This window comes from Myodes glareolus, chromosome 4, assembly GCF_982192425.1.
Source record: "Myodes glareolus chromosome 4, mMyoGla1.1, whole genome shotgun sequence".
Classification (NCBI taxonomy): Eukaryota; Metazoa; Chordata; class Mammalia; order Rodentia; family Cricetidae; genus Myodes; species Myodes glareolus.
Window position 1 is genome coordinate 42,563,090 of NC_142029.1, and position 22,772 is coordinate 42,585,861.

General features: G+C 41.3%; 1 long non-coding RNA gene and 1 pseudogene across 2 annotated transcripts; one reads left to right on the forward strand and one right to left on the reverse strand.

Annotated features, from left to right (window-relative positions):
- The first annotated feature begins 9,610 nt into the window (after nt 1–9,610).
- Nucleotides 9,611–10,198, forward strand: LOC125401420 (small ribosomal subunit protein uS8 pseudogene; annotated as a pseudogene).
- A 3,182-nt stretch (nt 10,199–13,380) lies between these two features.
- LOC146894617 (uncharacterized) lies at nt 13,381–18,497 on the reverse strand. Of its 2 annotated transcripts, none has more exons than XR_015001808.2 (3): nt 18,384–18,497; nt 16,216–16,457; nt 13,381–14,170 (listed from the first exon to the last, which is right to left on the reverse strand). It is a non-coding gene; the product is annotated as an uncharacterized LOC146894617 (long non-coding RNA). The 2 variants fall into 2 exon arrangements; XR_015001805.2 differs by having other exon boundaries at nt 16,193–16,457.
- Nucleotides 18,498–22,772: the final 4,275 nt, after the last annotated feature.

A 22,772-nucleotide genomic window follows, 5' to 3' on the forward strand; every position in this document is an offset into this window, starting at 1 on the left:
ATAGCACACCTTATTTGAGTGTATTCAAACCAGAGTCACATTACTATAATCATATTTTACTTAGAAAAAAATACATATTCTATACAAGCCAGTTGTAAAATAGGAATAGTGCACCACGAGAGAGACCGGAGTGGCCAGCAGGCCAGCAGGCCAGCAGTGATGCAGTTGTTGTTCGACAAGAGATTCTGGTGACAAAGGGAGGAGAATCTACAGAACTTGGCCCTGTGGGTATTTTCAAATTTAGCTGTTATTCAGGAAACTACTCAAGCATATGCACCACAAAATAGCATGATAAATCTCTACGTTATCGCCAAGTGAAAACAATTCTGACTATTTTGGTGGCACAGACTAAATTTAAAGTGATACTACAGAGTGTAACTGTTTCTTCTTTCACAGTATCTAACACAAGCCCAGTCAACAGATGAATGAATTACAGGATTAGCAAATTTAAAATCAAGAAGAAAAAGTAGTTCACAGTATTCTAAGAGGGGAGAAACCGGCTAAAGTTGGTGGGAAACTAGCATTCTAGATATAAATAATAGAGCAAATGGTACATGAACTTGTAAATTAGAACACATCCTATGTTCACTCTACACTCAAAAAAATATTAGAAAGGAGGAAAAATAGATTAATCAACCTTCATGGGCTCCAAATTAAAGGAAAAAAGACACAATATGTATCAGCTTTCCAAAGAGTAAGAGAGAACTCCGTTGATTGTGTAAATGAGCGAATCAGAAACAAGAGGGGATTGATAAAGTTGTGTTGCAGATACAAAAAGAAGACAAGCGGAGTAAAAACGACTCAGAAATATCTAAGGGTAACTATGTAAATGAGAGAAATGTGAAAACAAGACAGAAATCAACTCCAGACAGAAAGGCCTGGGAGCAAAGGCATTCCAGCAGCATATCCGTGCCCAGAGTCTCGGAGGTTTTGCTCTCTAGCGCTCTTTCCTAGGAGGAATGGGTGAGTGACTGCTGAGCTTGAGCCAGTTCAGCAGAGGATAGAACACAGGTCTGAAACACTGGGATATGCCAGAAAACGGGTAGCTCAGAAAGCAGGCAATTCCAGACAAGAGGAGGAAGAAGGGGGGAAGAGAGAGGAAGAAGCAGAGGAGAGGAGGAGGGGATGGGCTTGGGGCTTGTGTATGTGTCACCGAAGACAAGGAAGCTGGGCTGAAGGGAGCCCCAGTTACTCAATATGGGACAATTTGAACACTAAGATAACTAAACACAGTAATGAATATAAATCATATTTATAGGAACCCATGAGATTGTATCAATAGCACACATACACCAATCTATAAACACACACATACACTTATCCGTAAGCACACACAGATCCAAAGAGGCGATAGTTTAATACAGTAAAATGCTAGTGCTGACTGTTGAAAATGGGGAGGGTGTACTGGAGATGCGGTTATTATTTTGAAGTCATGATTAAGGACTAAAACAGGCAAACAATCGATGTATTCCAGCTCTGTATGGAGCAAGGTATTTCTTTTTTTTTTTTCTTTTGGCTTTTCGAGACAGGGTTTCTCAGTGTAGCTTTTAGAGCCTGTCTTGGCCCTAGCTCTTGTAGACCAGGCTGGCCTCAAACTCACAGAGATCTGCCTGCCTCTGCCTTCCGAGTGCTGGGATTAAAGGCGTGCACCACACCCGCCCAGCTGGAGTAAGGTATATTTGCATGGTTTAAAGTGTCTCCACACGGATTCCTTCATAGCTGCCAAAATAAAAACTACTATGTAGCAGGAGGAGGGTGGGCCCGGGAGACAGCATCTTGAACAGATAACAAAAATTAATACCACTAACACCAACAGCATGGGAACAAAGGATCGAGTGGGGAAGGGGATTGGATATGTGGTTGAGGGAGGGAAATGTGGGGAGAGACAACTAGAATTGAGTGGAATCTGAGGAGTGGTATGGAAACTTAGTACAGGGGAAACTTCCTAAAATAGATGAAGGTGATCTGAATGAAGTCTCCAAACAATGAGGAAAATGGGGTTCTAATTGGCCATACATCTCTTGTCATCAAAGATAGCTTCCAATACTGGAACTGGGTGACACCCAACTGAATTGTTGGCCAAAGGGGTTTCATGGAAATCCCCCAAACAACCCAGGTTGTTTTAAGACAATAGGCTACCCTCCACAAACTGACAGCCAGTTCCCTTTGTTGAACAACACCCGCACAACTGATTGAACACGGAGAGGTGCAGCTGGTGCCTACATGGAGCCTCCACCCTTGTGTTCTAGTGGCTTTGACACAGGAAGGAGAGGTGCTTTGCAGAAGACCACAGGAGCAATAGAAACATTAACCAAGGCATAGAGATTCTGATCGCAGGGTATGGTAGCACATATCTGCAAGACAGAAGAACTGCAATTTTGAAGCTAGCCTGGCTTGTGTATTAAGATCGCATCTCAGAAACAAAAAAAAAAAAAAGGAGAAACAAGAGTCTGACTGATAAGACTGTGAGATTTAGACTAGAATATTTTAAGTTTTAGTTCAGATGTATAATTAGTAGTTTTTAATTGCAAGGAAGAGAAAATACAACCTAAAATGATCTAAAATAGCATTATCCAACACTAACTGAATATAAATTACACGTGTGATTAAAACTTTGTCCTAGCTGTACTTGGGGTGAAGAAGGCAGTAAATGAGATTGAATTTTAATCATAAATTTTATTTGTCCAACTACACTTTCCAGTGTCAGCATCTATGTAGGCAGCATATGGTGGGGAAAGGCAGGAAGAAGAATCTCTTCTGTGCATCTGGTAGAGTTGGAGAAGTGGAGAGCAATTATCATCATTTGGATATTTGGTATGTGCATGATGTACATATATGTGTGTTTTCTGTGTGTGTGAATGTGGGCATGTGTGTGCCATGGTGTGTGTGTGTGTGTGTGTGTGTGTGTGTGTGTGTGTGATGACAGCCTTAGGTCTTGAAACTTCCCTTACTAGCTCTTTAAGACAGAATTTTTTTTCTCCCCTCCTCTTTCTTCCCCTCCCCTCCACTCCCCTCCCCTCTGCTCCACTCCGCTCTGCTCTGCTCTGCCCAGCCCTTCTCTCCTTTTCTGTCTCAGTACCTCACAACATATGCAAGGCTAGCTGGCCCACAAGTTTTCAGGAATCCTCTAGTCTCTGCCTTCCACCTCCCTGCACAATTGTTGAGATTACAGATGCTCACACTTTGTGTCTGGCTTATACATATTTCTAGGGATTTGAACTCAGGTCCTTACACTTACATGCAAATGGGTTTTCCCTGATCTGTCTTCCCAGCCCCTGGTGTGTGTGTGTGTGTGTGTGTGTGTGTGTGTGTGTGTGTGTGTGTGTGTATGTGTGTGTGTGTGTGTGTGTGTTATTGTTTGAATGTTATTGTGCTACATCCACGGCTGTCTCGCCAGTGTAGCAGAAATGCTGACTAGGCAGGCGAATATTGCCGGAGGATTGGGATCCGCGCTCCACGGAGATGTGTCCCAGGCTGTCCCTTGGCAATCAGCTGTGGTGTAATGCCACCTGAGTCGCCATTCATATTGACTCGACCTGACTGTCCTTGGAAGTCATATGTCTGTCTTTTCCCTTGTCTGTGTGTTCTTTGTGATCCTTGCATATTGCTAACAGATCAGACTATTCCAGGCAGTTGCGGATACAAACAAGACTGCTGAAGACATTTTTGAGTTTTGTGCCCCTATTCATTAAAGCCTGTAAGGAAATAGTCAGTTCTGGAAATAGGGAAGTCATCGTTAAAATAATTCCTTAATGATGTGGAGCAAAAGGAGTTGCTCTTATCAGGAGAAACCTTAGAAGCCTTCTGTAGGAAAACAGCTGCAGCAACACTAGATGTTTGCCTGAGAATTACGTGCAGGAGGCCTATGCAGCCTTCATTATGGCCAGAATAAACCTAGGCTAATTACAACATCTGACCCTGAGAGTCGGGGAGGGAAGAAAGTTGAGATTTATGGTTTCAGACAAGTTTGAGATCATGTCTTTAAAATTTCCTAGCAGAAAGTTTTCCCAGGAAGATAGTGGCCTTCTCCTCTCACACCCCAAGATATTCTGAGCACAAGGTCACTTAGCCCAGCCAGTCGCTTGGTACAGACTGGGCAAAAGTCCTTGTGCCCAAGTCAAAGCATTTTCAAAGATTCTTTTTGTAAACTGTTTTATGCTTTTTTTATGATCTGATGATGTATGCCTTTGCCAAGTTCTTTGTTTGTAAAAATATAAAAACCTCGCACTGAAAAAGTAAAACGCAACAGCATTTTCAAAACACATTGAGAGTGACTGTCTGTCAATTTCCTCCGCCATATCCTGAAATCTTCTGTTCTTCGTCCTGTTCCCTCACGGTCTGAGTGGCTCCCCTGAGCCGGTCCGTAGCATTTTTGGCATCCTCAGCAGTTCTTATGTTAGAAGTTTGGTCTTATGCTGAGGAAGATGGTGGACTCTTTCACTTTCTCACATGAATTTATGCACCAGTGGGACTCGGTCTTTTTAATTATTAAAATAACTCTTGCAGGACCTTCTGGGCTTCCATGGGAGTTATTAGAAAAGCATTCTCAACTCTTCCCCTCCCACATGTTCCCAGCCTTGGGGTGTTGTCTATAATAAGTTCCTTATTGAGTTTCTCCCTAGAACAGAAATAATGGGTCATCACTTGAACCTCCAGAACTGTGAGCTACATAGATTGCTTTGTCTTATAAAGTTATCCTGCCTCAGATGTTTCATTACCATTATGCAAAATGAAATAATATATTATCCCAAGTTTTTAAATTATAATACAGCATATGAGCATATTAATCGATTAAAAAGCAGTACTACTAATTAAAAAAATCAAACAACTTGGAACTGCTTTGAACTCTTGTTATTCTCCACTCCACATTCCTGAAAGCAAGCATGCATACAAATGAACCACCATAATGATTTTACGGCATCTGACTTGATTGAAGAAAATATTTTCGGATTTGTTTCACTGTCATTCCAAAGATGACCAAGCTGGCTTCTCTCTTGCATTCTGACATTAAATTGTCCTTCACACACGAGATCTGTAGATGGAACGGGCCTGTGTGTTAGTGTATACAGTTTCCAAACCCTTCCTTTATTCATTCAAAACACTTGTGCTCCTGACATAAATTGAACTAATATGATTCTGCCTGTGTATGGAATTTAAGCTAAAAATTAGAGGTGGTTTGGTTCATAGTGCTGAAGGTTTGAGCAGGTGCCAGCACCAGCCAGTGACCTACATAAAGACATGAACATGGGAGACACAGGGAAGGAGAGCAGGAGAGGATTGCAGAGAAGGAGCTGAGCTGGAAGGGAAGCTGGCAAACAATGTTCTTGTTCCTATAAGGCCTGGTTATTTCCTGCGATTATTTCTGTGGTATTATTCCTTATTTGTACAATACTCCTTTTTATTAGAGTTATTAAGCTTATTAATGTATGTTTCTATAAGTTATCACAGGCTCAAAGCGAGACAATTGTGTGGCTTGTTTTTATTAGAAATACTCTCAAAATCAGGGCAAAACCATTTTGTTTGTATATACTATTAATGATGTTTTCTGCTGTATATGGCATATTAATATGTATTTCTAAAATTACTAGTATCTGCTATGTTACAATTAGTTGCCACGTGTTATTTGTTAATATATGTGTATAGAAAACTGTCTTAGTTAGGGTTTCTACTGCTGTGAAAAAACACCATGACCAATAGTAACTTGGGGAGGAAAGTATTTAGTTCATTTTACAGCTTGTAGTCCAGTATTCAGGGAGGTCAAGGCAGGAACGAAAGACAAGAATTTAGAGACAGAAACTGAAGCAAAGGTACAGATGAACACTGCTTACTGGCTTGTTCCTCATGCTTGCTCAGTCTGCTTTCTTATACAGCCCAGGAGCACCTGCCCAAGGGTGGCACCACTCGCAATGGGATGCGTAGTCAAACGTCAATTATTAACCAAGAAAATAGTCCATAGACTTGCCTACAGATAGTCTTATGGAGGCATTTTCTCAATTAAGATTCCCTCTTCACAGATATGTCTGGGTTTGTGTCAAGTTGATAAAAACCAATCAGCACAAGTACATCTATATATTTATTCATATATACAACATAAAGACATATATGTATATATGTAACTTATGTGTGTGCATGTTTATGTACCTATCACCAAGGTCCTGGTCTCTGTCTTCATACTGTCGGGGTTCAGACCCTAGATCTATCACTTACTAAGTGTAGCACTTTGGAAAATTATTAGGTTCTCTAAACTTTCTTTATTCCTGAAATGGCAACAATGATAATTCCTGTCTTGTAAGGTTATTACATAATAAAATACTTCAAACTTGTAAACATAACATAAAAATGTTACTATTTAAGATTAATTTCACTTCAGGTTCCTTTAAATAATTTTCCAGTTATTAAACAAACTAGCACCTATTTGACCCACTAGTTCACACATCTAGAGAATTCCAGGTAGAGGTGTATTCTCTGATACTTAGACCTAAAATAATACAGCAGTCAGAGGCCAGGAAATGTGCCAGAATGATAGTTGGCTACGGTGGCTTCAATGTGATGCCCTCCATCGTCTCAGGCATCTGAAAGTTTGATCCCCACCTGTGATGCTGGCTGAGGAGGATTAGAAGGCGTGTCCTTACTGGGGGAGGTGTGTCTCTGGGAGTAAGCTTTGAATTTTCAAAGTCATATACCATTCCTACTTCATTCTCTGCTTCCTGCTTGTGGCTAGAGATGCAAGTTCTCCGCTCTTCCTGATTCTCTGCTGTGTTTGACTCTCCTCCCTCTGGAATTGTAGGTCCAAAGAAACTCTTTCTTCTCTAAACTGCCTTGGAGTTTGATCACAGTAAGAGAAAAGTAAGTAATCTGCCAGCTCAATGTTGATTTTCTAGTATTGACTAAGAGATCACCGTTATTAAATCTTATCTCCTTTTCCGGTAGGCACACACACTCTGACTACATACATACTCTATCACTCACACACGGAACTCAGGAATTCAAGAAGAAAGAGCAGTGCACACCTTTTTATGCAGTCTAGACTTTGTCCCCAGCATAACGAGAAAAGGTCACCTTTGCCCAGACACCGTCTCCAGTGTACTTCAGAAGGGAAATAACTCTACTTCCGGACTGCGATGGGCTGAACGGCCTCTGTCACACGCTGCACTGGTCATGCTCTTCTGCCTCACCACGGCCGCCTAGAAACAACACTCAAGAGCTATGCATGGAAACATCTGAAACCAGGAACCAAAACAAATAATTCCTCCCTAAGAAAAGGAAAATAGTGGCAGAAGGATCTTAAGTGATGTCATCATAGGAGAACCAGCCATAAAGATTAGTTTAGCAAAGAGAATGGTCCTTTTGTACTGGTAGTGAGACTGTTGTTCTCTGAAATGTTTCCTGAGAAAAGCATCAGCCATCAAAGCTGTCAGATCACAGTCACAGTCTTCCCTGAATGAGGATGTCCCGGTTGTTCCTGCACCTAGACATGTCCTATTTAACATGGTTGCTCTTTTATGAACATCAGAAGTTTCAATTTCCCTTTCAATAGCAATGTGCCAACAGATTATTTCAAACAATGGCTATGTGATGGTCCACAAAGATAATTCAACTTATTCTGAGTACTTCATAAGAGAGAGTATGACTGGTTGCTTACAGTAGCTAACCTTTCATTTTCAACTTAGAATGCTCCTTATGAGTGCTTACTCCAAGGGTGGCCACCAATGAGATATCTATGTCCTACGCCCTCCCCGATAGCTCAAGGTTAGTTGTAAGGAGGGGAAGAAAGATCGCAAGAACTGCAGGTCTGGGGTGAAGCAGTGTCTTCTGGACACAAGATTGCTGTGCTGACAAATTCATAGTAATTGTGGCTGCTTCCATAAGACCTGTACAAGATCAAACAAGCCAACATTCAGCGTGGAGGGAAGGAAAGGGCTCACTAATTCCCTCCCCTAGCTGGGGAACCATTAACAATTGATGGACTCTATAGGAGAGAGAGAGAGAGAGAGAGAGAGAGAGAGAGAGAGAGAGAGAGAGAGAGTCAGTTTTCTTTAAGGGTATGGCCCGTGGTAGGTCAAACACACTCCAGTTGATATTTCTCCACACATGACTGTATGGACAGCACAAATTTATCAGCAATTGTTAAGAAAGAAGAGGATATGAAGTTGGAGAGCAGGAGGGCTAGAGAAGGGTTCTGGGAAAAGGTGCAGGAGGAACTGAGTTGAATATGCAAGTTTGAAATTATTTAAAAATTAAGAATATACTATAGCATCCTCTGTATTTTAAAAAATATATTTAATTTAAACTTTCACTTAAATAACCATGTGTAGCTAATGGATAGCAATCCAGTGAGAACTTTAAGTATTCCTTTTGTTTTTATATGAGTTCAGAAAAGTTATCTATAGTTTCTAAGAGGCAAAGATAAAGAAAAAATTCAGACCTTATAAGTACTTAAAAACAATAGTGCTTGCACTGTGTCATGTGGTATTACTGTGTGTATACTTATAAGGAAAATAAGCCATATATATAGTATAGTATAGTATATAATGTATAGTATATTATATGCTTTTGAGAACAACATGTTTTTCTAGTTCACAGACATTTTTCAGGTGGCTCAAAAGGCGATGGTACATATTAGGTGCTTATGAAATAATGCTGAAAAAAGAATGCATGGGAAAGGACTACAAGGCGCCAAAACCCACCAGCTGGTGAGTAGTTAAACCTAGCTGTGACCTAAAGGACATCAGAGCAAACACTTGTAGGTATGCACACACATATATTATTTTTAAGCAATCTTATAAAATAGCCTGTTTCCCAGTGGCTTTTTCAATTTTCTAATCCATTTTTCTCATGCTATTGTCCTTCTTACATTTAAAAAATTATGTTTTTGAGCTGCCTTAAGATTGAGAAACTTTGTTTGCTTGTCCAGATTCTTCTTTTTTATTTTTATTCTTTTGCTTTTTCTCTCACCCCCTCCATAAAATTCTTCCTCATTCATTTCCCTTTCATTTTAAAGGCTAAAAGGTTAAAAGTTATTTAATCTTTCATCTCCTTTGTTTTCCCCCTTTCCCTTCCTCTTTCCTTTATCTAATTCCTTTGTTAGTTCCATATTTATCCAAAATAATTTTAATTTTATACCACACTTCACATTAGCTTTGTCATTTTCTGGTTATTGTCATTGATGATGGGTCAGTGGCTTTTAACTGATTGTAAGTTCATGTCTTGTATAGGTTGATAACACTGCTGTTGTAACAGTTTATTTTGGCTTTACCAAGTGGTAAGGATTTAACCATGCTCAACACCCTCTAAGTAGGTAGCTCAGTAAGAATCCCAAGTAAACCTAGATGAGAAAGTCAAATCAACAAATAAGCAGGTTGAATTATGGAAATATCAGAGATGTGAAAAAAGAGCATGGTTCTTCAAAAAAGAAAAGTGTAGTCCCCTAAAATTACTGGCCAATTAATAGGATTGTGAACTGAACAGACAGTTCTCAAAAAAGGAGACAAATAGCCAATAAAACTGCAATGTGTAGCCGGGCGGTTGTGGCACACACCTTTAATCCCAGCACTTGAGAGGCAGAGGCAGGTGGATCTCTGTGAGTTTGAGGTCAGTCTGGTCTACAAGAGCTAGTTCCAGGACAGGCCCCAAAGCTACAGAGAAACCCTGTCTCCAAAAAAGAAACAAAAACAAAAACAAACAAACAAAAAAGACTGTAAAGTGTTTAATATCCTGAGCGACCAGGAAAAAAAAAATGAAAATTAAAACATTGAGATCCCATATAACACAAGTCATCAAGGAAACGTTTTATTCCTTTCATCTCTCCTGCCATCACCATGATGTGTAAGGATGCTCTCCAGAGCGTCAACAATGCAGAGAAGTAAAGCAAATGTCAGGCCCTCGTCAGCTGGTGCCCCAAAGTCATTATCCAGTTCCTACCTGTGATGATGTAGCCCAGTCACAGTGGGGAACTGACAACCATTGATGTTCACCTAGCTGGGGAAGATCATGGTGAATCTCACAGGCAGGCTGAACAACGGTAGAAAGATCAACCCTAAAACCACTGTGCAGCTCAAAGACCTAGGAAAATGGAAGAATAATCTACAACCAACCTGTCAGTTGGCTCCATTGTATGACAGCTTCAGCAGGCATTATGGGCCATGAAGAAGCAAGAGAAAAGCATGTAGGAGGGAAAATCCTGGGGTTCTTTTTCTAGAAATGTAAAAATGCATGTGTAAATACATGTGTATGGGGGTGAAAAGAAATAGTAGTAACCAAGGTTGAAGAGGATGTAGGGCAAGCTGAAAGGTTAGCCCCTGCCGTTGGGAGTGCAAACTGAGGCATATCCTGGAATTCAGGGTACAATCTTCCCCAAAACTGACAGCAGTTCTACCATAGGACCTAGCTCTTATGATTGCCTTAGATCACTGGGAAAAGACAGATTCAATACATACTGTAAGTAGACAAAAGTATTAAAAACTGCTAGCAGGGTGAAGTCTCTAAGCCAAACAGAGACATGCCCGCACAACACAGGCAGAGGAAAGGCTTTTAAAGGTAAAACCCCCAATTACTCCACTTCTGTGGAATTTACAACTAGGTGAGGAACTGCCTCACAGGGGGCTGCACACAGTGAAAAGTGAGTTTACAGAAGCCAGAGACAGGAGCTAATCATTTCACAACAGTTACACAGTCCTGGGGAGGAGGGAGGGAGTCGGGGTTTTCAGGACTTCCTGTCAGAGATCAACAGCTACTAAAGTGGGTGCCTGATACAAACTGGAGTTTCCTTACCCATCATACCAGCTATGCCACCTTTGGGCATATCCCCTAGGGAATCTATCCTACTCACAGGGGTGTGTGCACATCTTCCTGCTGCAAGGACATAGCATCAGCCTGGATATTTATCAACTAATGAATGAATAATGAAAATATGGTCCATATACAGAATTGAATACTATTCAGTCATAAGGAAAAGAATGAAGCTATGAGAATTTCAGAAAAAAAATGGATGGAACTGGAAACTATCATTGAGTGCTGTGGTCTAAATGTGAAAGGCACCCCTATAGACCCATGTGTTTAAACACTTGATCCACAGTGGATGGCCATGCTGTTTGGGAAGGTTAGGGAACTTTTAGGAGGTGCAGCCTTGCTGGAGGAAATATGTCACTGGATGGAGGGTTTTTGGAGTTTATAGCCTGGCCTCACATGTTTTCCTGTTCTCTCCCTCTCTCTCTCCCTCCCTCTCTTTCCCTCCTCTTTTGTCTCCTCCCTTTCTTCTTCCTGTGTGAAATGTTATCGCTCTGCTGCTTGTTCCTGCCGTTGTGCCATCCCCTCTTACCATAGCCTCTTTATTCTAGTCCTCTGAACCGCAAAAATCAACTTTTCCTTAAGTTGCTTTTGGTTATAGTATTTTACCACAACACCAGAAAAGTAACTACTATAGAGATTTAACTTAAAAATAAAATGTGTACTATACATTTATTTTTAATGTTCCTCGAAAAATACTCAAGAGGCTTACAGCTTAACATCCAAGGTGGCAGAAGAATACTGCACTGTGTGTGAGGGACTAGAGACGTGCTGTAGTAGGGTAGAGATGGCCCCGCTGCCTCTGCTGTCCTGTTGAAGGAGCGTCTCGTCACTTAGGTTCTCCTGGAACTGCTGCTACTCCTTACTTAGTAGCATCTTCTTATCGTCTGGGTTTTGGGGGTTTTTTCTCTTTTGATTCTGAAAGTTATTAGAACATAAATTCCCACTTAGGTTAATGAAAATGGTCTTTCCCTGACAGAAGAACAAGGAATAAATGGATTTTTTTTCTGCAACAGGAGAAAATGATATTGAGCCTACTCAAAAAGGGAGGAATACATTCAATTAAGACAAACTGGTTTTGTCTTTGTTTTCTCTCTGCACACACACAAAAAAAATCTCTGCTTTTGGAATGATTTGTGTTATTCTCCTCAGCATTGGAGAATGCACCTGATGAATGTTACATGCTTAACTCTGAATTTCTATCTGAGTCTCCATTCTCTTGGGTTATGGAAAATAAAATTCCTTATCTCTTTAAAAAACATGAGTTCGGCAGCAATTAGGCCTCTCGGTGACCTTTACGCTTGGTAGAAAAAATGTTAATAATATAAAACTGTGCTGTATTTTATTCAATTTTTAGGTTTTGAACATTTTAAATTGGTTCATACTTTCCTGGATTTGGAAATTCTGACTTTTACTGTGTCTGTGATCTTTTATTAGAACATTAATTCTCAGGAAATGGAGCATATACTTTGTGATTTATCTTTTATCAGATGCATATTTTAAGTGTGTGTGTGTGTGTGTGTGTGTGTGTGTGTGTGTGTGTGTCTATTCTTGATAGTATGTTTGTGGAGGCCAGAGAGCATCCTCAGGTATCTTTTCCTAGGACCACTCCCCATGTATTTTCAGAGACAGTAAGTCTCACTGAACCTGGGACTTGTCATTTGTCGCACCTGTCTGACCTGAAAGCCCTGAGCCTTGCCTCTCTCAGCCTACCTCTGGCACTGAGGTGACAGGCTCCTGCCACTGTGTCTGGCTTTCATGTGAGTCCTGGGGGCTTGAACTCAGGTCCTCATGTTTGCTTGCACAGTGAGTACTTTACCCACTAAGCCTTTGCCTCAGCCCAGATGCCCTGAATACTGCAGAAGAAAGAGTCTTAATCGCAAACTCACAAGTTATTTGTTATTAAATGACACAAGTTGTTACTGGAGCTGCTGCACTAGAGATTTTGGTAGAAGGATAACCCCCTTGTGTGGGATGCTATGGATGGTGCATTTGTTCAGCACCTGGTACCAGCATAGTGAGTGCCTGTTGGGCACCATCATCCTCATGAGAAGGAGAAATGCCAGTCCACACATACAAGCACTTTTTGGGGGTAGGGCATTATCCCCTGCTGAATGAGATTCGTAGGTGCTGTATAGACATGAGAAATCCAGTTCTCCTCTCTCATTCTCTAGACTCATGGGGAAATCGAGAGAACACCTGGCTGGAGCTCCTGCCGCTGTCCTCCTGATTTTCCTGGTGCTGTTCCCACTAGAATTCTGTTGGGAGCTGCAGGCCCTCAGACCCTCAGACACTGAACTTTCTATGACCCCTTGCCTGCTGGAGTAAACAGCATGTTTTTCTATGCTTGCAGCTGCTCTGAGCTCAGGAGTTCCTGATAACAAGGAAGTGGTGTCTGGTGGACTTGCAGTAGAAAATCCCCAGAACTAGGGTGTGGCCACTAGTCAAGGAGAGCATTATATAAGCTGCCTGGGAACGTCATAAAATTGGCATTCTTGCTTCAAGAGTGGCCCACATCTCTTTAATCCCCAAACCCTTGACTGCCCATGGTTCCAGGTGGTGCAGCTGCCACAGAATCCTTCCTAGAGACAGATTTCTCATGCCTTGCCTGTAGTCAGTACTAAACATAGTGAGTGTCCTACTAACGTTAGTTTTTGGGTGAAAAAGATGGAAAGAAAGAGTGGGGTGAGACTGGAAGCTCTGCCTTCCTCCCAGAATCTAATATTCATCTTAGAGTGACCTTCCTTCTGAGAGCATTTCAGGAATATCAGAGGAATGCATCTTGGCTACTCTTGCCATTAAACACCTGAGGCTTGGGATACAATTAAATCCATTTGGTAAACATCTTATATGTAGCCAAAGCCCAGGACTTTTTTTTAACACCCCAAAACACAACCTTGTTTAAATGAGCAAGCTGAGATCTCTACCACAATTTTAGCTTTTTAAAACTTAGCTGACGTCGCAACGGTGCTATCATTTTATTTCTCAACTGTGTTATCATATTTATGACTTCAATGTCTGTAACCTATTGTTCTAAACTCATTTGTGTTCATTAGCTTTCTCGTTTTCTTTGTTTTGCACTGCTCTGACAAACTACCTGAGGGTGGGTAATTTATAAAGAATGAAAATGTATTTCTTGTCATTCAGGAGGCTGTGAAATCCAAGATCAGAGGGGCAGGAGGATTAGCTGTCTGGTGAAGATGGCGTCCTCCAAAGAGGAGGAAACCTGTGCCTTTACATGTTAGAAAACAGAAGGACTGGTGGTTACTCAGAACTTTTGCCACTGTGACAAAATCCCTGTCATAAACCATTAACGGGAAGAATTACTTACTGTCATCTGGATCACAAGTTTCGGTTCACGGTCTTGGTTCCATCAATTCCAGACCTGTGGTGAGGCAATACATCACAACCATGGGAACATAAGGCAGTGGCTACTCGTATCCTGGCAGTCAAGAAGCAAAGAGTGAAAAATGGATGGCGGCCAGGTTTAATCTTCAAAAGCATGCCGAGTTCTGTGAAGATGACCCTGAACGTCTCATCTTCCTGTATCTGCCTTTCCTAGGGCTAGGATAACAGGGTTTGGGCTGCCATGCCCAGTTTTACAAGAATAGTAGCCAGGGCTGTGGAGGCATATTGGGCAAGCACTTTACCGAGTTAAATCCCCAGCTTTCCTTTACAGCACTAGTTGTTGGGATGTTCCCCCACCCCCAATCTTTGTTATCTTAGACTAGATTAATCAGCTGCCATGTGGCTGTTTCTCCTTGATGCATTAATTCTTCCTATTGAGCTTAGCGCTGTGTTTCCCACTGGACCTCCACGAAGACCTCTGCAGCCACGTACAAAGTGTTCTTTGATGTCACTCAGGTTACAGCATTTGCTGAGTGTCAAATACATGCCAGAGTAACTATATCCTCTCCTTGTTTTTAAATCCTATTTATTTAGAAAGGAGTTTCTCCTGAGAGTCAACTCAAGACAGCCTTTCCAGTGTCTGAGCCCTTATTTCCAAATAGCTCATAGTTAGAACTTCCAAGTTTGGAATCTTACTGATGCTCATGTCCACGATACATTACTAATAGTTAGGAAGCTGAAGTCATGACTGGTGTGACGGTGCACGCCTTTAATCTCAGTGCTCAGGAGACAGAGGCAGGAGGATCTCTGTGAGTTTGAAGCCAGCTTGGGCTACGTAGCAAGTCCCGGGCCAGCCAGAGCTAAGTGAGAGCCTGTCTCAAACAAAGCAGTCAGAAACCTGAAGTCAGAGTTTATTCCACTTGTATATTTTCTGTAGCATCTGTAACAGAGACAGACTAATAGCAACTGATTATTTTCTGATTTTATTGAAACCTTAGTTTTTCCCAAAGTAAGCCCAGTTTTAGAACAAACCTTATGAGGTAGAACATAGATGGGTGACATTCATTGATCTTAACTACTTTGCTACAGTCTATGATGTTCACATTTCTTAACCAAAATGAGATCTTGTGGGGCTGGAGAGATGGCTCTGTGGTTAAGAGCACTGGCTACTCTTCCAGAGGTCCTGAGTTCAATTCCTAGCAACCACATGGTGGCTCACAATCATCTGAAATGAGATCTGACCTGCAGACATTCATGCAGACAGAAGACTGTATACATAATAAATACATCTTTTCTTAAAAGAGAGAGAGAGAGAGAGAGAGAGAGAGAGAGAGAGAGATTTTAAAGATGGGGTTTGAGACAGGGTTTCTCTGTACAGCTTTTGAAGCTGTCCTGGAACTAGCTCTTGTAGACCAGGCTGGCCTCAAACCCACGGAGATCTGCCTGTCTCTAACTCCTGAGTGCTGGGATTAAAGCCGTACACCACCACTGCTAAAAAAAAAAAAATGAGATCTTACTAAATGAATTTTGTAAGTTTGACATTACATGAGTTATTTCTTTGTTCCCCATGCTCTTTTAAAATACTGTAACACTTATCTGTATAAGCTCAGTTTATGTTACAGAAAAATGATAATGTGAGACAATGAATCTTCAGAAAATGATTGCTGGATTACGTGTGTGGAATCTGATAAAGTAATAATAGCATTCCTACGAAAGAGAAAATGGCCAAGAATGCCAGTGAGACTAAAGAATCATCAATATGCTAATGGGAAAAAAATGTTCAGATTAGGGTGGAAGTTGTCTACCATATTTCCAGTATTATTTAAAATTCCACTAGTCTGGGACTAGTGGGGATACACACACTGATGAAACCAAAACCAGAGACGAATGCTCGCACATATAAATAAAGTCAGTGCTGCAACTGAAGGTAATCTGTGTATCAGTGCACTCCAGAGAAACAGATCAATATGAGAGATGTACAGCCATGTACAGTATAACAGCTGCATATGCAATGGCAGCCTCCTAAGATTATGCTGTTGTTAAACCATAGGCCAGCTACCATACATACTGGAATTGACTCACATCACGGAGACTGGGAAGTCCCCTGGAAGGCCGTCTGTGAGCTGGAGTTCCTTGGGTTCTAGCAGTTTGGCTCAGTGTAACTCCAAAGATCTCTGAACCAAGGAAGCTGATGATGATTGTCAGGCTGAAGCCAAAAGCCTGAGACTCCAGGGAGGGGTCTAGTGGTGTGAGCTCCAGTGTCCGAAAGTCAGAATCCCACGTTCTATCATCCAAAGATGAGCGAGGAGGACAGTATTCAGCTCCTGGAGAGACAAACATAGTTCCCTGCTCTCCGGGGCCCTGGCTGACCAGGGGCTGCATACCACACTAAAGTGGACATGCCCTATCAGGCTTTTAGCAATTGCCTCTGGAAACATCCTTCCAGACAAGCCCATACTTCAGCTCTTCCCTGCTTTACTCAAACTGACGCCTTCAATTAACCATCCTGGTATAAAGGGATGGGCAGTTTAATAGATAATGCCAGAGGTTGGTTTTTGATATGTTTCTATGCCATAAAAAACAATTTTGATTATATACATGCAACTTTTTTAAATTACTAGAGAAAATACAGATACTTATTTTTGTGACATGTATTATAAAAAATTTCTTAAGTCAAGGACACAGGCAGAATCCATAAAGAATAGAATAAATACAAGTTTACTGAAATAAGGGATTTAGGGAGACATCATTTTAAAAAAGAAGAAGAAAAGGCCTACAATGAAAAGTTAAAGAATTCCAGATGAGGTGGCCCAGCCAGCAGGGGCACTGGCTGTCAAGATGGTCAACCCCACTTCTATCTGAAAGCCTACATGGGGCAAGAAGAAGTGACGCATGCCAACTGCCCTCCAGCCTCCACAGGTGTAACATGGGATGCGTGTGCTCCCAAAGAAACAAATAAATGTAAAAGAAGAAATGAAGTCATTACACACAGTTGAAGAGAATGGTTCCTGGCTGAAGAGAGCAGGACGCAGTGAAACAGATGCTGGTGCCCGGTCAGGTGTGCGGAAGAGGAGGGCAGCAATATTGCAGTATTCTTTTTTTTCTAAGAATTTTTATTTTATTTTGTTATAGTAAGAATTGTACTGTTACATGTTTATGGTAAGACTTTTTGTTCCAATGCCAGAAAGCAAGCGTAAGCAAGCTTATTTTAATTTTTACCTATGTGCGTATGTATGCATATATAATGTATGTATGTGTGTTTGTGTGTGTAATGTTGACAAATTCGAAATTAAGCTTGCTGTTGCTGTGTAATAGATGCTAAATTGGATAGCTGCATTTCTGGCTTATATCCCGAGTCTGCAGTAGACCTGCTCACCTGTACTGCTTACCTGCTTGGTTCCAGCAACCACATGCAAGAATAAATCTGCTCTTTACATCTTTATCAATTGTGTGGAATTTAACCCAGATTGCACAAAGTTAGCCGTCGATAGGAAGTGCCGAAAGCCCGGCTCTGCTTGGAAAAAAAAAATGAAGGCTGACTCTGTGGGTAAATTGGGAGAGTTCCACTCTGTTTTATGCTGAGTGCTGATGCCCTTCCTACGTGCATACAATTTTAGAATAGCTTCAAGAAAGAACACCCCCTTCACTTCTTTTACCCCTAGCCTTCCTACATTAAGTATCTTTAGGAACATATGGTATTTCCAAGAAAAAGCCAAGTGAATATCTGAAACATTAATGTGCCATCCTGCTATCCTGACGGGAATAAAGAAACCCGGGAATCCGACAAGCTCCTAGCACAACAACTGTTGCTGCCAATTCCCATATCCAGTAAGAATCATCACTTAGGAGAAGGAGGGCTGGGGACGAGGCAGACAGATGGCGGGTGTGAGTCAAAACACTCTGGGGCGCTAGTTCAGTTCGACGTGCTCTGCCTTGCTGCTGGAGAGACCGGATGTACGAAACCACCTCACCAGCTGAACAAGAGGAAAAGACTAGGAACCCACGTCATCAAAATAGATAAAGGAAGACATCCAAAATTAGAAAGCAAATTCTGTGAGGCCGGTTTTTGATCATTCTCTGGTTCACCTGATGAGGCCTCCCCCGCGGTTCCTGGGGGCACACAGGAGGTGTCTGCTCTCTGCGCTTTATGCCCATCTGACCAGGGACCACCTCTTTAGAAGGTTACCGGGTCTCATTACTGCAGAGCAGTGATCCAAGGTCAAGAACTAAGACATTAACAACATCCTTACCTGGCAAGCAATCCGCACGGTTTTCCGCCTCACTGTTCAGTTCCTAGAGGGGGAGGGGAAGTGACCAAATCTAACTTTTAGGTGCAAGACACTAGCCGGGGATGGGGGCGGGGGGGTGTGTTCCCCTATTTGCATAACTGCTTTACATATTGCAAACAAACAGGATGAGATCAGCTGTAATGAATACACGTGTAGTTTTAGAGACGGGCCCTAGGTGGAGCCTCAGTACTGGCGGCGACAAATGGATGAACAAATTGAAAATAAAATAAATCAACTTCTCCAAAATTTCCATAAGTAACTGTAGCATCTTATGGAGTGATCTGTTTGTCGTTGCTCCAGCACGGCAGACAGCGAGCTATAGCACAGATGCTTTGTTTGTTAGGGATGACTCTCAGGAGAGCATGCTCAGTCATAGAGAATGAAGACACATGACGCCATCCTGCCTCAGAGCAGCGAGAATGGGTGAAAAGGTCCTTAATCTGTCAGCAGTCTCCTGAGTATCCCTCTTTCCTATGGGACATGAACAAATTTATGCATTAGCATAAAGAATATCTTACCTCAAGCCGTGTGGTGGTGGCACACACCTTTAATCCCAGCATTTGGGAGGCAGACACAGGCGGATCTCTGGGAGTCTGAGGCCAACCTGATCTACAAGAGCTAGGTTCAGAACAGGTTCGATAGCTACAGCCTCAAAAACTCTGCCTCAAAAAAGAAACAAAAGAAGAAGGAGGAGGAGGAGGAGGAAGAGGAGGAGGAGAACTCTTACCTTCATAAGAGAACTAATCAGAATTATTTTAAGATGATTTATCTTTATTAAATTATAAACACAATAACCCTAGGTAAAATTTTCTTTTCCTATTTGTATTATGCTTTGTTAGTCACCACTACCAGGTATATTATTTTCCAGTTATATTGGGATTAACTGACAAGTAAAAACTGCATGCACTCAAGGTGTATAATGTAATGATTTGATGTGATCTGATGCCTGTGGACACTGTGAAATTATTGCCATCATCAAATTAATTAGAATAGCCATCCATAGATACCATGTTTTGGCAAATCACTTCTTAGATCTTGAAACTTCGCTTTAAGAAATTATATAATAATACATAAACATAAAGACGTAATTATATTCATTGTGCTGTTGATTAATTAAGATTTTCATGACTTCATACAATAATGCTAAATGGGAAAGTAGGAAAACTGAATTGTCTAATCCAGAGTCGTTCACAAGCAGGATCTTCTGAGTCTGTAGTTAAATCCAGGGCATTCATACAGAGTTTTAATTGAATTTTCTTAACTTTTTCTATCACAAATTATTTTTTTTCCTTTGATTTTAGAAAATATTGTGTTTTGGTGGCTGACTGTGATGGTGCACGCCTGCTGCCCAAGCTAGTCAGGAGGCTGAGGCAGGAGGATCACTTGAGCTGAAGAGTTCAAAGTCAGCCTGTACAACATAGTAGACCCTATTTCAAAATAACCATATAATATTATTGAAGTTAACAAATTTTGAGTAGTTCTCAAAGTTTGCTCTTAAAGTGGCTGTTTTGGTCACTGCCGCCTGTTCTCTCTATGGTCTGTGATTACCTCCATATACCTCTAACTGAAATTGCTTTTGCTTTAACTTTGAACTTTGGCAACAAAACATAATAATGTAAGCATCATGTGGGGCTTTGCCTATAATGGACATCAGTTGTTTCTCATGCCTATGCAGGAACTTGGTTGTTTTCTCACAATGTATGGCAAACACAGCCAAATATCATTTACATAAATCAGTGCTTTCCAATTTAGATGGGTCTGTCTACAGTATACCTTGTTTTGTTTTCAACTTGTTTAATGATCTGTAATTGTAGTTCAGTGTAGTTGGTTTCTGTGGTACTCACTCACTCCTAAATTATGTTATTCACTTAGATGCGTCATCCCAGCACAGATGCCCACAGCATCACGGATGGCTGACAGGTCCGTAGTAGAGCTGTGAGCTACAACAACGAATTCCAAGGCAAGATGTGCCTTCTAATGCAATAATAGCATGGGGGTAGCCAACCCCTTTCAGTTGGACTTGAGGCCCACTCCATAAAAGTGGATTCACTCCTGGTTCTACACACCTGATCAGGAGCCTACAGCTGAAGTGATCACAGGCTATCTTGGAGAACCTACTATTACCTGTTTGCTAAATGGCCACCTTTTCAACCTGCCATCAAAATGCTTATCCCCACAAATTAGTGCTGCACCGAACCTTCAGTAGGGAAGTTTCTTAGTGTAGTAGGTAGTGGTGAATGCAGACCTCTGTACCTGGCTGAAGAAACCAGAGTGATACATTCGAGTGAGACAGCTGTATCCCTCACTCCTCTCACTCCTCAGCCCTCAAGGCTCAGGAAACGCGGCAGTGGAGAGGGCGGGAAGAATGCAGGCGTCAGAGGATGAGGATGAAGAGATGTGTAGCACAAAAGATGTCCTCTGGACATGCATAGCTGACGGTTGCACTCCTGAAGTCCCTGCAGCTGTGAGCATCTGCACACGGCCGACTTTAGACCCTTCAACATTCCATCACAGGTAGGGAGGGGCCAGGAAGGCTCCACCCTTTCCTGGGGAGGTGCCATTTTCTTCAAGGATGTAGACTGATTAGTTGCGTATGCTTGAGTAAATAGCCTCCCACGTGTATTCAGTCAAGAAATTCTAGTTAAGGCCAGGGACCACACACATAAGAAGACGTGGAAATGGAGGGAGGGTTGTTGTGAAGTAGTTTCAAGGGAGACTGAGGGAAATGAGAAAGGGGAGTGGGCTTGAAATGACTAAAATTCAGCATGTATGAAACAATAAAAAAGAAAAACAAGTTTTAATACTTAGTGCTATTTTTCTCTTTGCTTTCCCATTCTCCTTCCTTCTTTTCTTTAGAAGAAGATGACTTTTTAATTATCTACTATTTCCATTTATTAGAAGGAACATTGTGATCACGTCCATGTATACAGTGTGAGTATGCATCACCAGTCTCAAATTGTTAGACATTATCAGTGTTTAACGAGTTGTAAGTGTTGGTAACAGTCCCCTCAACTTCAACATGGGATTGATACTCAGAACTTTGTGTTTCTCTTCACACATACATGTTTTAGATTATAGCACATATATATTCATCATTAATTAAAATATAATATATTGAATGTTTCTAACTTAATGTAACAGATTATAAAATACTATAGTTTGGGTGTTTTAAGTCCCTAGAACAATGTGTATTAAATTAGGTATGGTCCTGAGGGAAGATCTTTAGAAGAAAAGGCCCAGTGGGAGAGTAGGTCATTGCAGTGTGCACGCAAGGGGATTGTGGGATACCAGTTACTTCCTCTTCCTTCTTTGCTTCCTGGCAATGAAATGAAAAGTTTCTGGCATTGCTCTCTTATGCCCTCAGGGGTCATGTGACCATGGGCTGCAAACTCTATAAGCATGAGCCAAAGTAAATTTTTTGTCCATATAAATTAATTGTCTTAAGTGTTTTACAATAGGAATAAAAAACTGACTGATATATATTCTGCAATTTTCTCCTTTCCAAAATTAGGTAAGATTTTTACATAATGATACAGGTAGCCCCAGCCATCCTTATTTATAATGAAATAAAAAGTAAGCTTTTTATTTCAGAACAATTTTATACTCCAGGAGAAACAGAGATTTCTAGTATATCATTCCCTCAACTTTGCCCAGTACAGAATCCAACCCAGGGTACCAATTACACTGAGATCATTCCTCCCTACCCCATGTTGTATGCCTACACCAAAATGTATGTCTTCATTTCTATGCTGATAAATACTTAGCTTGTTTCTAACCTTTCATCATTACACCTGGTGGCATCATGTGTCTATGCGCGACTTCTCTATGCACACCTGGGCTCATCAAGATGGTTATCATAATGTAGTCACAGACACCGGAAAGCTCCCACTGTTCCAAGTTTTGTCCAGCTCTTAGCACTGACAGGCTACATTTTAAACCAAGGTTATAGGTCTGAAATAACATCAGTAACTTCTGTATTTTAATTTACATTTCTCTTAATACTGGTTATTATGTAGCTGGGTTTCTAAGACAGCATCTCAGGCAGAGGTATCAAAGTGAGAGGTGCTGATCCTTACAGAGAGCAGACCCTGAAGGAGTGGGACATCGGCTTCATCACACTGCACTGTTCTAAGCAGTGAAGGGAAAGAAAACGAGTCCCCACAGAAAGGGAAGGATGCAGCTACCCCTCATTAACCACAATGACCATGTGGAGAGGCATTATATAGTCCTATTTTTTCAAAACATTGATAGTCTTACGAATGTTTGTTTAATCCATCTCTGAGAGCTGTGTTAAAATGTCCCAGATTATGTGGGTAGGTTTGTTATACTTGCTTATAATGGTCTCATTTT